General features: G+C 40.8%; 1 long non-coding RNA gene across 1 annotated transcript; it reads right to left on the bottom strand.

The window, feature by feature from the left end:
* Window positions 1–8,528: 8,528 nt before the first annotated feature.
* Window positions 8,529–13,033, bottom strand: LOC124247953 (uncharacterized). Its single transcript, XR_006890862.1, has 3 exons — window positions 12,738–13,033; window positions 11,836–11,973; window positions 8,529–9,102 (listed from the first exon to the last, which is right to left on the bottom strand). It is a non-coding gene; the product is annotated as an uncharacterized LOC124247953 (long non-coding RNA).
* Between the last annotated feature and the right edge of the window lie 656 nt (window positions 13,034–13,689).

Below are 13,689 nucleotides of genomic sequence, written 5' to 3'. Positions count from 1 at the left end.
TCCTCAAATTTCCCCTGCCTTCGCCTTCCAGTTCCTGCTTTCTTCACTTGCCCTTTGGGTTTAAACATTCTCTTTGTACATGTCTACACTTGATACGTTGTGAGAGACTATTTATTTCAAATTCCACTTTACTTTCTGTGCCACCTAGAAGAAACAGGAGAGACCTCTCAAGTGGAGAAGACACTTTGGAACTCTGGAAGGTGTATGAGCTTCTCAACTCTCTGGTCTGTTTGGAACAGAAGGTTTCTGCTGTGAACAAAGGAAAATATGAGTAAAAACAGAACTTAGAAACAAATGAAGTAGGGGTCATACTCCGTGTGTCAAAAAATTACCTCCTCCTCCAAAATTGTTCTCAGCAGGGCTCCTTTTATGGCTAGTTCATGGAGGCCAACTGATATATATATATATAATTAAATTCCCCAAAAATATCTTCACTGAAAAGGAAACTTTTCAGTCATGAAATGTAATAAGATTTAGCTCCACAGTGGTATCTGTAGCCCAGAAAAGCTGTGCAATGTTCTGGATTTTTCACAAGTTGCCTTTCTTAAAATAGGTGGACACCTATGTATTATGGGCCAACATCATGCCTGTGAAAAGGACACTGCTCCTATCTCCACCCGCTATGAGCTGCTCTGCTTCCTTGAGGATGGATACAATAAACAAATGGCAAGCAATAGGATATACTGGAGTATATGAGGAAGCCATTTGGTATAAAGCTGATTTGGCCTAACACTATTTTTCCCAAAAGGGCCTGACTTGGCTATTGAGCATGCATTGTATATCCGCTTTAAGCATTCACTATGTCCCAAAGACAAGAACAAATGCCCTTAAGATAAACGTGCAAATTCCCCTACATTGGCATTTCCTTAAGGACAGGCATCTCTCTAGGCTAGGAACTGATTGCTACACTCACCTGTGACAACCCAGCTCAAGACAACAGACCTGCTTCCTGCTGTGCCCATCAAGAGAGCAGACCTACTATCTGCTGTGTCCATCAATTGCTGTGTTCATCGATTGCTGTGCCAACAGGACAATCTTGTGACTGTTGTAAACAGGACATTCCAATCATATGTGATATGTGCTCTTTGACTGTATAAAACCACCCTGTACACTCCACCTCTTTGGAGTGCCCCATCTGCTGTGGAAGGGCTCTCCCAGGCTGCAGGATCCTCAAATCTGGCTCATAATAAACTCACCCCAATTTTGATTTACAGATTGATTATGAATTATTTGTGTTGACAGATATGAGGTAGAAACTTACATTATTCTTAATGGAGTTGAAAATGAGGATGACAGGAAGGATGGAAAGCTTCTCCATGTTGGGGAGAAGGAAGAGATGATAAAACCTTATGTAGACTTGTGACTTTCTGTGCGAGGTCCACTGTTGTATTTGAGGCTTTATATTATTTGCTTTCTTTAATTTTTTTTTCCAAGTTTCAAGGAGACATCTCTTGAAATTCCAGTTTTTAGATATTTCTTTTTATTTCCTGTCATCTGCGCTACTCTTGGGGCAAGACACATTCTTCTTCAGCCTGAACAGCCATTTGGCACACTCTTGGGGACACCAAGCTACCGCATATGATTTTATACTTTTGTCCTGTCTGGACTTACACATCCCTCCCAGATCAGGTGTATGTACCTTGGGCCCCGCTGTGGGCTTTGGCAGGACAAGATGGGTGGAGTTTGCCAACCAGCAGTGGTTTTCTCTGCACCCTGCTGGGCAGGGTGCCTGAATGACGCCATCATCAAGGGGCAGGCCAGAGAAGCAGGGCTGAAGTGGCAGCAGACCCCAGGGCTCACTCTGTCCCAAACGCTGCTGTCTTTTTTTTTTAAGCAAGCATTGAAAACTCCCTCCACTCACAATCACATAGTTTTCTAGTGACTCTAAAACCAAGAAAAATAAGATAGTGGAGAAAAACCAGTGTCTTCTGAAAGTAAACGAGACTGATGTAGATTAAACAGACATTATGTTTTCCATTTCCTTAGTCATCTGTGAAGTCGCTGTATAAGTCTGGTGGGGACAGAGACTTCCAGGAAGGAGGGTCACGTGATCAGTAGCTAGAAGCCTGACACCACTTGGAAGAGGAGGGAAATCGCAGTCCCTTGGGGCTGCAGGGAGGGTCTTTGTTTCCAGAAGATGCAGGAGAGAGGAGGCAGGAGGTACAGAGGCCAGTCCTGGGAGAGTCCTCGGTCTCCCTTCTCAGTTTGGCCCCTGAGTTGAGGCCGCTGAGGAACCGCTGAACAACTGCAGGTGGAAGGAGGCACGTCGAGGCAGAAGGACTGAGAGCTCAGAGGGAGCCGTCGAGATGACCTCCGCCTGGTCTACTCAGCTGTGTGAACTTGAACAAAAAACTGTTTGCATCTTGAGTTTGCTGATCCGACAAAGGAATATAACAGTCGCGGTGAGGATTAAATAAACGCGCCCAGGACAGCACCCTGGCCAGAACATGACACCCTAACAGGCGAGGCCAATCAGCGTTTGTCCAAAACAAACGCGCACAAATGGTGCTTACTCTCCCTCACCCTAGGAATCCAGGCACTGTAGTCGGGGCGGGGCATGGCTGGCTAGTTTGTCCCACATGAGTCAGGCAAATGCAGGCCAAGGGGTAGTGCACTTACCCCCCAACGAGTCCGGAAAGCAGAGAGAACTTTCACTATGCGCAGAAAGGAAAACACCAGAAGCTTACATTGGAAAACAGAACGGCAGATTTTTAAATTCTCTTTTGTTTCCCCTAATTTTCTGAAGACTCTGGACAAAATGTTCTAAGCAGGCTGGCCAGCTGGCTCCTTTGTTTCAGGATCTCAGTGTCTAACACTTTCATATTCCCCTCCTCTGGCCTTATAGTTGGCACTTGAAAATGGTGTGGAAGCAGAACGTGACGATCACTAGTACCTGCCAATAGCAGGTATAGAAACTCCTGTGCTTAAAGACTTGGTTAGGGATACGACGTCCTGTTTTTAGTCAAAATTTTTGAAAGAAATTAGCAGACTACACACTGAAAATAGAGATGCTCGAGAGGACTAGACAAATAAGTTAATAAAGTAAAAAAACACAACCTAGGACTTGGAGGAGCTGACTTCCAGCTTGAGTTCTGCCAGTGTTACACTAAGTGACCTTGCATTCCTCAGGTCATCTCTGACCCTCAGCTTCCTCATCTGTAAAATGGCAGAGTTGATCTAGATGGCCAAAATCACTTTTAGGTCTAACTGTGTATCATTGTGAACATTAATTCATATTTCTACGCTCAATATAGCATCTATCACTCTGACCGCAAGGCCTGTCTCTCTTCCTAGCTTCTGATCAATCACCAGATTCTGTCCCACATTTCTGTTAAGAATCCGAGCTTCAGAATAAGAGAAACTTTGATGCAAATCCCAGCTCAGTCGTGCATTAGCAGAGGGAAGTTGTTTAACTTTCTCTACATTTCGGTTTCTTCATTTAGATGTTGGGGCAACAATAGTATTTATGTCATAGGACTGTGGCGTGGATTGAATGAGATAATGCACGTGAGTGCTCGGCGCAACGCCTAATGTGTAATAAATCTGTGTAGCTGTATTATAAGTCTCCCTTCCAAGTAGCTCTTGAATTTGACGCTTCCTTTTCACATGGAATACTGAAACCAAATTGTTTTCTCCAGCTCTAGCCTAACTCTTTGCCCTGGCAGAGAGAGAATCTTTGAAAAACACATGGCATTACAGCAACAATCATACAATTTGTACGGGGGTCCACAGAAGTGGAAGCTGGGGATGCCTAGAAAAGCCAGGACTGATTTGACAAATCTGAGACCAAATTTCTTGTGGTCTTGTTTAAAAGTGACAAAGGGAAAGGTCTTCTTGAACCTTTCAGGCCGTTTCGACTCATCAGACCCAAGGCGAGTTGAAGGGAGGTGGGGGCAGTGTTAGGAGCCCTTAACAAGGGTGCTCTGTACCCAGCATCTATGACTCCCCTCGTGCTTTTTGAAACCTTCCCAAGATTGGCTTTGATTTGGGGCAGATCCTTGTCTGTCCCCTGAGCACCGGCGTGGGTGATTGATCTCTGTGTGAACATCGGATTTTGGTCAGATGGGGAACGGATTTGGGTAAAGGATGAACTCTCTGAATCAAACCAGGCCACGTCCTGACATTTTCAGCTGTAATTCGGAGCACAGCACACCCTGCCCAGGCACATCACTGGAACTTCACCTGCCGCATCTTTACTGAGATGGGGGAGAAACAGCCAGAAAAGCCTGGGCTTAGACTTCAGCATCAACAAGTTCCGTGAAGCAGAAGACCTTCCTGCTATGAGTCCTGTGTAGCACAATAAAATTCACCAGACTTCTCATTTGGGAGATGAGTCTCTCCTGCCTGAAAAATATGATTGATGGCTCTCCCGCCAAAATAAATAAATACATAAATACATAAACAAACAAATAAAAGTGGAGCTTCCATAGCTGACCTGCTAACACTGTGGTTCACCGTGAAAAAAGTGAGCAGGGCATGGCTGTCTCAGAAGACAGGGAGCCACGAGGGTCCGTGCGACCACTGGGAGAACCGCGGGCTTTTAAACCCCCTTCAATTTCAGGCCAGTGGTAGCCACAGGGCCCAGGAGTGGGGAAGGGCGAAGGGGCCTGTCCGAGGCTGATGGGGAGTCACATTACAGGGCCAGAGGGACGGCAAAGGGAACATTTGGCTCTCATTACAGAACAAAGGGACAGGGTGCTGGAAAACAGAGGGAATCTGGCTCAGAGGCAGCGAACCCTCCCACAGGTGCTGTAGTCAATTTGCCCATCTCCACTGTGGAGGCAGCCTCCCCGAGCTGTCTCCACACCATGCACGTTTGCCAACAATAACATTTTACCAGGAACACAGCTTGTCAAAACCAGCATTTTAGCTGGAGCGCAGCCGTGATGAAAATAGTGTTTTCTCAGGGGCAAAGCTCACTGCTCTTGAGAAGTCAGAGCTGTTAGCGTGTGATTTTCATGAAATCTCCTCCCTATTAAAAATCTTTACGTAGTATTTTTTTTTTCAAAACTCCTTCTATCATAAATTGTTTACTTTCTCTTGGAGGAGGTTGGCGAGGAGAAGACAGAAAGTCTGTGATTCTTATGAAGAATAGACATTATTGATCATAATTCAAGAACTAAACGACATTTTTCTTCACTCTGACAGAGTTGTGCATAATTCAACTGAGAGAGCACTAGTTTTTTTCTCTTCAATTTTTTGTTTCTAATCAATTCCTCCTTGTTGCTATTTTTTCCAACCCACCTTCTGATGAAGCACTATTTTGATCATCTATATTGTTTCGCAAGACAGTGATTGGTCAAAGTTCTTGGTGGCTCCCCTGACTTCTGATTATTTCTCTTTCCTTCTTTTTCTCCTTCCTTGTCTTTTCAAATCATCTCCAGGCCTTAGGAGGCAGAGGAATTGGCTCAGATGCCACTCTCCCGCAGCTCGCTGACTTACTTGAAACTTGTAACTGAATTTAAGTCATTAACAACGAAGCCCCAGAATTGTAAGAGGAGGGTACGTTTCATCTGAAACAATATAAAGTATACAATGAGAGAAAGGCAGGCCTCAGGTAATTGCAGGGGTCCTGTTATGTGGTGGTTGTGATGAAAATAGGCTTAGTGACTTTAACAGCTGGCAATTTATTAGCAAACCTGGTTCTACTAAAAAAAATATGGAAAATCAGAATTGACGTAGAGTGTTAATCACAAATCCTTTGTATTAGCAAGACTTCTGTATTGTGTTAACTTTTACTATTGTGGGGAGCAGAAAGCCTGGGTAAATGAACTTCCTTTGTCAAACATCACTCCGGAGGGATCCAGGCCATGTCTGTCTGTGTCATTCAGCCTAGACAACAAATAATTTTCCTTTATGCGACTTGGCAAACCCAAGGGGAAGAGTCTTCAGTCTCAGCGAGTGTCAGTTGTGAGAATCCCTACTGAGGGTCAAGGTGGGAGTTGTCATTCTCAGTCCACATTTGTGGTGGCTCTTTGTCTAGGCACATTGTCCTGAAAAGTCGCTTTCCCTTTGGCTGAGCTTTGACACACAGTAATTGAAAACAACACGTTTTCTGCTGCCAACGGGAGACACCAGAGCAATCCCTCTCTCTTTCTACTTCAGATTTAACAATGTGGTGGCGGATGAGATGGGAGACATGCTCTCAGTATTCAAAATGAGAAACACCAGAACACAACCGTTATTTTATGAAAGAGGCTGGAAAATGGTTAGTAAATCACAGATGTGTTTCACAGACAAGGGAGGCGAGGGGAGTGCTACATTCTGAAAATAGCATGACAAGCACGATCTAGTCCTAATTTTGCTCCACATATTACTTTTTCAGTTTCCCAAACATGATTTGGGAGGTTTATTTTCACGTTCAAGAGTACCAGTGTGTGTGTGTGTGTGTGTGTGTGTGTGCGCGCGCATGTGTGGACGTGTGTGTGTTGATCTTCTAGGGAGACAGAATAGCGTTTCAGAGAATATTGACCTTAGTTATTTGGCTGTAGCCACACCAAAAAAAGAAAGTTTGATGAAACATGGAGATAAGTACCCTCTCAAATTAGAAATTACATTTTTGAACTGTTGCCCAAGGAAAACTCAAAAACATGAATATATTTTAAATGATGGACCACTCAAAATGGACCTTTTGTTTTCTAAAAAATCTACAATCATAAATTGCTCACTTTTGCCTTAATTTTGACTCTATAAGAAGGTAAAGTTTTTTGAGCATAGAGACTGTGCCATGTTTTCCAGGGCCATGCACACAGAAGGTATTCAATGAATGTCTGACTAACGAATTAAAGACATTAAAGAGTATGCAATTTTATAGATGAGAAGATTCATCTATCGATTCCTCTGCCTGGATAAAATTTTAATAAAATCTTTCATTAAACTTTATTTCTTTGATTAAGCTTTTACATACATTTTAGTGACTATTTTTCAGATAGTTTACTTATATGTCTAAATGACACAGCTGGTTATTACAGTAATATAGGTACATGCTAATGTTTAAATCTCTGACGTGGTCGTGGTTGGTTGTCATCCACAGCAAGTGCTAGCTAAGGAGAGCTGGTCTGTGCTCTGCCAGCCCCAGCAGTCCTGGAGGAGAGGGGAGCACAGGAGCCACAGGGACGAGAACACTCTCTCTGGGTCTTTCTTTGCCTCGGGCAAAGAGTTTAAACATATATCTCAAGGTGGTACTAAACTTTTGTAAGAATGTATGTTTTGGTTCATCTCTGTTGTGAGCATCCTTTTTATGGGACTTAATTTTAAAAGTCTAGATATCATAATTCCTCATCTATTACGGATAGTCAGTTTAGAGCATTAGATTAATAATAGTCAATCATCTACTCTCATTGATCATCTACTAGAAGAATGTTATCTACGTCTTCTAGGGAGGAATAATTTGCTTTTATTTTTAACCTACAAGTGCATACATAATCCTTACTTTATGCCAGGCATTATTTTAAACACTTTGCATATCTCAAAGTATTTAATCCTCATAACCCTACACAGTAGGCTCTTGGATTTTCATGCCCATTTAGTAGATATGAAAACCAAGGCCCGGAGAAGCTGAGTAAATTGCCATAGCCAAACAGGTAGTAAGTGGGGAAGCTTTGATCTCGTGCAGTCTGACAGAATCCTTGCCCTACTTCCTCTAGAATAGCACCATCCAATAGAAGTATAATGTCAGCCAAATATGTAATTTTATGTTTCCTAGTAGCCATGCTAAAAAAGTTAAAAAAAATTAACTTAGATAATATCTTATATGATGCAACAGCTAAAATGAAATATAGAACTTATTAAAACAATACAGTTGTGTTTAACAGAACTATGTTTTACACCGCTTCTGCTTTAAAATTTAAATTAATTTAAATTAGATAAGATAAAACATTCAGTTCCTCCGTAGCACTAGCCAAATTTCAAGTGGTCATTAGCTACATGTGGCTTGTGGCTACCATGTTGGACAGCACAGCAATGAAGAGTGAGCTTTCCATAGATATATATTTCTCGGAAATAACTCCAGAGAATAAAATTAAGGAGAATTAAACACATGAAATTTTGTTTTCCCTATTACTCCCGGCACATTTCCATGGCAGAAGGAAAAATAAACATTGGCTCTATTCCTCTGATTTACCAGAGGGCTGAACACCATTGGTTGGCATGGGAATATCCTCTGATGGGACTTTCCAATGGGTTTGTGTTCTTAGAGGGGCCATCTCCAACACTGCTCAGACTATAGCTTAATGGGGGGGACGGAGGGGGTCCACGTGCCTTATCCAGAGGCAGTTCCTCCTTGGAAAGAAACATCAGTGCCACCAACCACAAGTGAAGGGAGGGAGAGAGGTGTAGATGCTCTGACGCCCCACCCTCACAGACTTGTACCAGTGTTCCCACTATTCAGACATTAACAAACATTTTTTTAAAAAAATTTTACTATGGTTTTGTATTTCCTTTTCAAGTATAGACATAACCAAGAGTACAAAATGTATTTGAAAGTTGGGGATGTTAAATCAATTACAAGGGACTAGATTGAGAGAGAACAGAGGAAAGAATATTTGTTTTCTCTTGACCGCTAAGAACTGAAAAATAAATCAAAAGAAGGTATATTCTACATTAAATGTGGCAAATCTGCATGTATTTTGTCTTTATGCTATAAGCCTAATATAAATCTACTTTTGCTAGAATTATTAACGTCATTTAAACTATGTTTTAATAATAATGAAGACAAACTTCCCACTTAGATCATTTACTATTACAAATGACAAGTTTTCATTAAATATTTGCATGAAACAAATATTTTTATAAACTGATGTCAATAGTACCTAATTGTGATTATTCTTTTTAGGTTTTTTTCATTGTTTTTGTTGCTGAGGGAAAGCATATTTAAATCGTGATTTTTACCTTTTCAATTGTTTATTATATAGGGGATGCTGTGGGATGAAAGAGAGGGAGAGCTCGGGGCCAGCAGACCTAGATTTTAATGCAGGAGAGCTGAATTTTAATCCAGGTTCTGCCACTTGAAAGCGGTTTCTCTCTAAGCTTGAATAGCTCATCTTTGAGAGTTTCCAGTTTCCTGCCGCGTAGACTGGGGACAATGATCCATATTTCTTCAGGCTGTTAAAGAGAATAAGTGAGAAAGCATATGTAAAATGCTTAGCATTGTGCTTGACACATGTTAGGAAGATAATACATGCGCATTCCTTTTCCACGGTTACACGCACATTCTTTCATACGAATGGATCCTAATTCATCCAGTGCCTCAAAATTTTATTAGCAAAAATACTATGAAAACTGGTTTATGAGATCTTCAACCCTTAAAATCTCTAAAAATGCTTATGTCCTTTTTTTCCACTGATAATTTCTAAATTATGCCTAAATTAATGAGTGCAGTGATCAAACTGATTCAAATGGGAAATCATTCAGAACCTGAATTTTTGACAATTTTCTAGAGGGAGGGAAGATAGAAAATGAAGAAAAGAAAGGGAGAAAGAATAAATCTTGAATGATGGTATAGTAATCATATGTGGTAATAGGATGGTAGCTGAACAGAAGGGCATTTGCTTCTGGATTAAACCCTCCCCAGGGGTGCTCCCTTGCCGCCTGTCATGACTGGAGACCTACTGAAGTCATATGATGTACGCAGTCAGGCTATTTAAAGGCTGCCATTTCATTTCCAAATTTCACTCTCTTCTGACGTCTCCTGCACTGCCCACTTGGCACCCTTGGCTACACTTCAGCAGATAATTTGGACGCTACATAAGATTTTAGAAAAACCCAGGGTTAAACCAGGGATGAGCGTCATCTCTCACATTTATAGTTACTGAGTTCCTCACCATATGTCACAATGTGGGTCAGAGGGTGCATCTCCCAAGAGAAAAAGAACATCCTTTTCATACGATTTCTCCTTTCACATAGGTATGCCAGTGATTCCTACAGCTAGATTCGGGCTTGACTTCATTTGTCGAACGATTTTCTCAATAGATTTTTCTTTTTCTACATGTTACCCACTCTTCTTTTTTAAAATCAGGAATTCGGCATTTAAATCACGTTTGATTAAAGGTAAATTTTTAAAAATGCAAGAACGGCCTTTCGTTGACAAGAAGTCAATGTACGGAAAATGCATTGAACGCACAAAGCCTGTAATAAAACCCTCTTTAGTTTAACAGATAAAGAGAGTGTTGCGGGCTCTTGTTCTTTGCGGGGTTGGATGTGCGCTCGGCTCTTGGAGACCAGCTGTCGTGCCCGTCCCAGCACTGGGAAGAAACAGAAACTGGCTTCTTCTCTACCGTTAATGCATGAGGGTGTGCCTGGGGCAACGACTACCGGGGCTGTGCAGGTGTAGGCAGTTTTACATATTTTGAGGGGGTCAAGGAAACATCTTTCTTTGTACTTCTTTTCTCCAAATTGGGCATTGCCTGAAATTGGCGCGTTCAGCAGCCCCATGCAGTGAGGTCTGTACGGGGCACCGTTTCCCTCTAAGGCAAATGCCTTCACTGCTGGCAAACCGTCAGAATCTGCAGGCTCAGCCAGCACCTCTGACCCCACCACGCAGCTGACAGCACAGTTGGCAGTTGGTAGCTTCCATTTATCCTAGGTCAGCTCCTGAAGCAACAACATAAAATGGAATAAAGATTTGGGCAGTAACCTCAGAAATAAAAATGGAATGCCCAACAGTTTGCTTCAGGCTGCAAACCATTTATGAAACTAGTAAAGACAGGAAAGTCAGATAAGGGAGAGCAGTTGCACAGGATAAAGAACTAGGTTGTCGGATACATTGTCTGAAGATCCAGATGAGGAAACCACCGCTTTACAAGAGTCAACTGACAGATTTCCTAAGATGTAGTCAGGAACATCACACATCTCAGTGGGCAGAGGTTGCCACCCTCACATGCTCAGTCCTCACACTGGGCCTGGCAGTTGGTGTTTAGTGAGTGAATATTTGGGCAATTTTTGAATGAAGCCCATGACTGCAGGCTGTCATTAGTGGCAGAGGGCTCATTAATCTTGCAGGTGTGACAGGCTGTGCTTCTATCCATCAATTCTATGATTCAACTCATTAACTTTGAAACTACAGTCAATGGTATTTCATCAATAAAGTAATACTATTGATCATAAAATACGTGCATACATGCATAGATGTGCATTTTGCCAGGAAGTAACCAGACCAGGAGAAAAATTATCTAATAATACATTTAAAGGAGATATATGTATGTGTTTATATACATTTATTTTTTTCTAGTTCATATATCTAAAGGATGAAATTCCCAAGTCATATTTTCTATAAGGAACAGGATGAGGAGGAAGGAACCAATATTTTTCTTCCATTCCTACTGTATGCTATATTTTTAGGATCTGTGCTTTACAAAAATTCTTTCACTTTGTCTCATGTTGACCATGTCAAGGGAAAAAACAATCCTTTTTTGTAGATGAGGATACTGAGGTTCAGAGAATATGTCACTTTCCATTTTTGCATAATGAGGAAACAGTTGCGTCAAGCAAGATGCAACTGGGGGTATCTTTGATGCTACAGTCAGTGGGTTTTTCTCTTCACCTGAAACTTAAAATGCAATCAGCTGTGAAGCATTTGGAGTAGACACTGTGTATAAGGAGACATTCTTCAAGAATTTTATGTTAAAATAAATAGAGATTATTTATCTTTCTATACAATGGGGAAGATAATTTAGCAAAATATAATGGATTAAAAAGATCCTTCTCAAGGGATACAAAATATACAAAAATATATACTAATTTGGAATAAACTTAGTAAGAAAAATGCAGAAACTAATGAAAACAAAACTACAAAGCTTTACCGAAAAAGAAAATAGAAGATAATAAATGGAGAGGTACCTTTTGTTCTAGGATGGGAATTTTCAACAACGTGCAATTGTCACTTCTCCCACATATTAATGTTTACATTTAGTGAAATTCTAATCCAACGTCCACAATTTCTTACTTAGATGTTTGACCATTAACTCTAAAATTCACCTGGAAAAATAAACAGAAAAAAGCAGGCAAGATATATTTTAAAAGAAGAATAATAAGCCCCACTTACATTACGAGGTATTAAATTATAAATCATATTCCTTAGTACAGTGTGCTAATGCCGTTAGAATTTACAACAATGGTTAGAAACATAAAGAGATTAGACAGATGATAATTGCACATCATATATAAGATACAAATGAATCAAATACAAATACAGATGAAAATGATAAAGACAGGATTTCAAACCAGCAAGGAAATCATGTACTGGGCAAGTACAGTAATCAGGTAATTGGTTAAAAAATGCAAAAATGAATTAGAAGCTATTATATTAGAAAATTTTATTTGTATGGTTTACAGAGTTAAATATAACAACTTAAAGATGAATATCTAGCTGATCTTGGAGTGGAGTGCAAAGGCTGAAAACGTAAAAGAAAATATAGATAGCTTTGGGTGGAAAACATCATAAATAAAATCAAAGAACAAATTACAAACCATAAAATACAGGTGCAACGCATTGCAGAGAAATTATGAATATCTTCCAATTTATAAAGACTTCATTTTAAATGAGAAGAATGAACATTACAGTGGAAAGAAGGACAGGAATAGGCAAGTCACAAGAACTATATCAGCAACAAATTTATAAATCGGTTTTTAAATTCCTTAGTAATCAAAGATATGCTAATTAAAACAAGACATCATTTCTTGCCAAATTCATATGCCAGAAGATATCTTTCTCGCATTTGCAAGTTTGTTGTAGAACTCACCTCCCCTTCTGCTGTTGCCGTAGGTCGGGCTGGCAGAGCTGTCTCTCACTCAGGATTTACGGGACACCACTGTCTCCCGCTTCAGCCGAGACACTGAGAACCTCCAGATCCCGGATACCTTCTCAGAGATTCTTGGATGAAAGGGAGATGGGGCTTGTTTCCCTTTGCGATCCCTCGTGCTGGAGGAGGTCGTGCATCAGCCTCTTTTATTCCCCAGGGCTGGGTCTATCGGAACAGCTTTCCTGGATCCCCGGCTCTCTGCTGCACTAAAGGCTTATGATTTTAATAAAAAACTGGCCCGAGAGACAAATCCTGTCATCAGATTCCATGCAGCCTTCAGAATCTGGAAGAGCAACTCCCCTTCAATGACTAAGTCTTTTTAGACGTCAGGCTCACTTTGCTGGAATTTTCTCTCAGGCTTCTTGCAAATAAGCTGAGGTGAATCCCCGAGACTCCAGCCTGGTATAACCCTCAGAGTTGAGCTCAGACAACTCTCTTTGTTGTTTCATAAACTCGTAAAGTAGACTTGGGTTTTTTTCCCTTCTCTATGTTTTTAAAAGTTTCCTAAATTTCTACCGTGAGCTGGCATCATTTCTATAATTTTATGATGTATTTTTAAAGAGTAGACATTGTATGTATGGAAAATAGAAGTGTTATTTTATGAATTCACAGCCCAGGATGTTGACTCCTCAGCAAGACCATTTCCTTGAGCCAAAGACCAAGGTCTGCGTTTTACTTCATTCCCGAAGGATAAGCGACATTTACAGATATTTTAAATTAAATAAACAAAAAATTGAAATTATGACTTTAGTTCGTTTTTAAATGCCTCTAGTTGTGTTAAGCCATCCTAACTTTCTGCATTTAAATTACGGCTAAGACTGTTGAGTACAAACTCCCAGCTTGACCCTGGCATTGGATAAATTCCTTTGAGGACTTTTTCAAAATAAAACAG

The sequence above is a fragment of the Equus quagga genome, chromosome 11, assembly GCF_021613505.1.
Source record: "Equus quagga isolate Etosha38 chromosome 11, UCLA_HA_Equagga_1.0, whole genome shotgun sequence".
Classification (NCBI taxonomy): Eukaryota; Metazoa; Chordata; class Mammalia; order Perissodactyla; family Equidae; genus Equus; species Equus quagga.
This window is presented reverse-complemented; position numbering and strand designations above follow the sequence as displayed.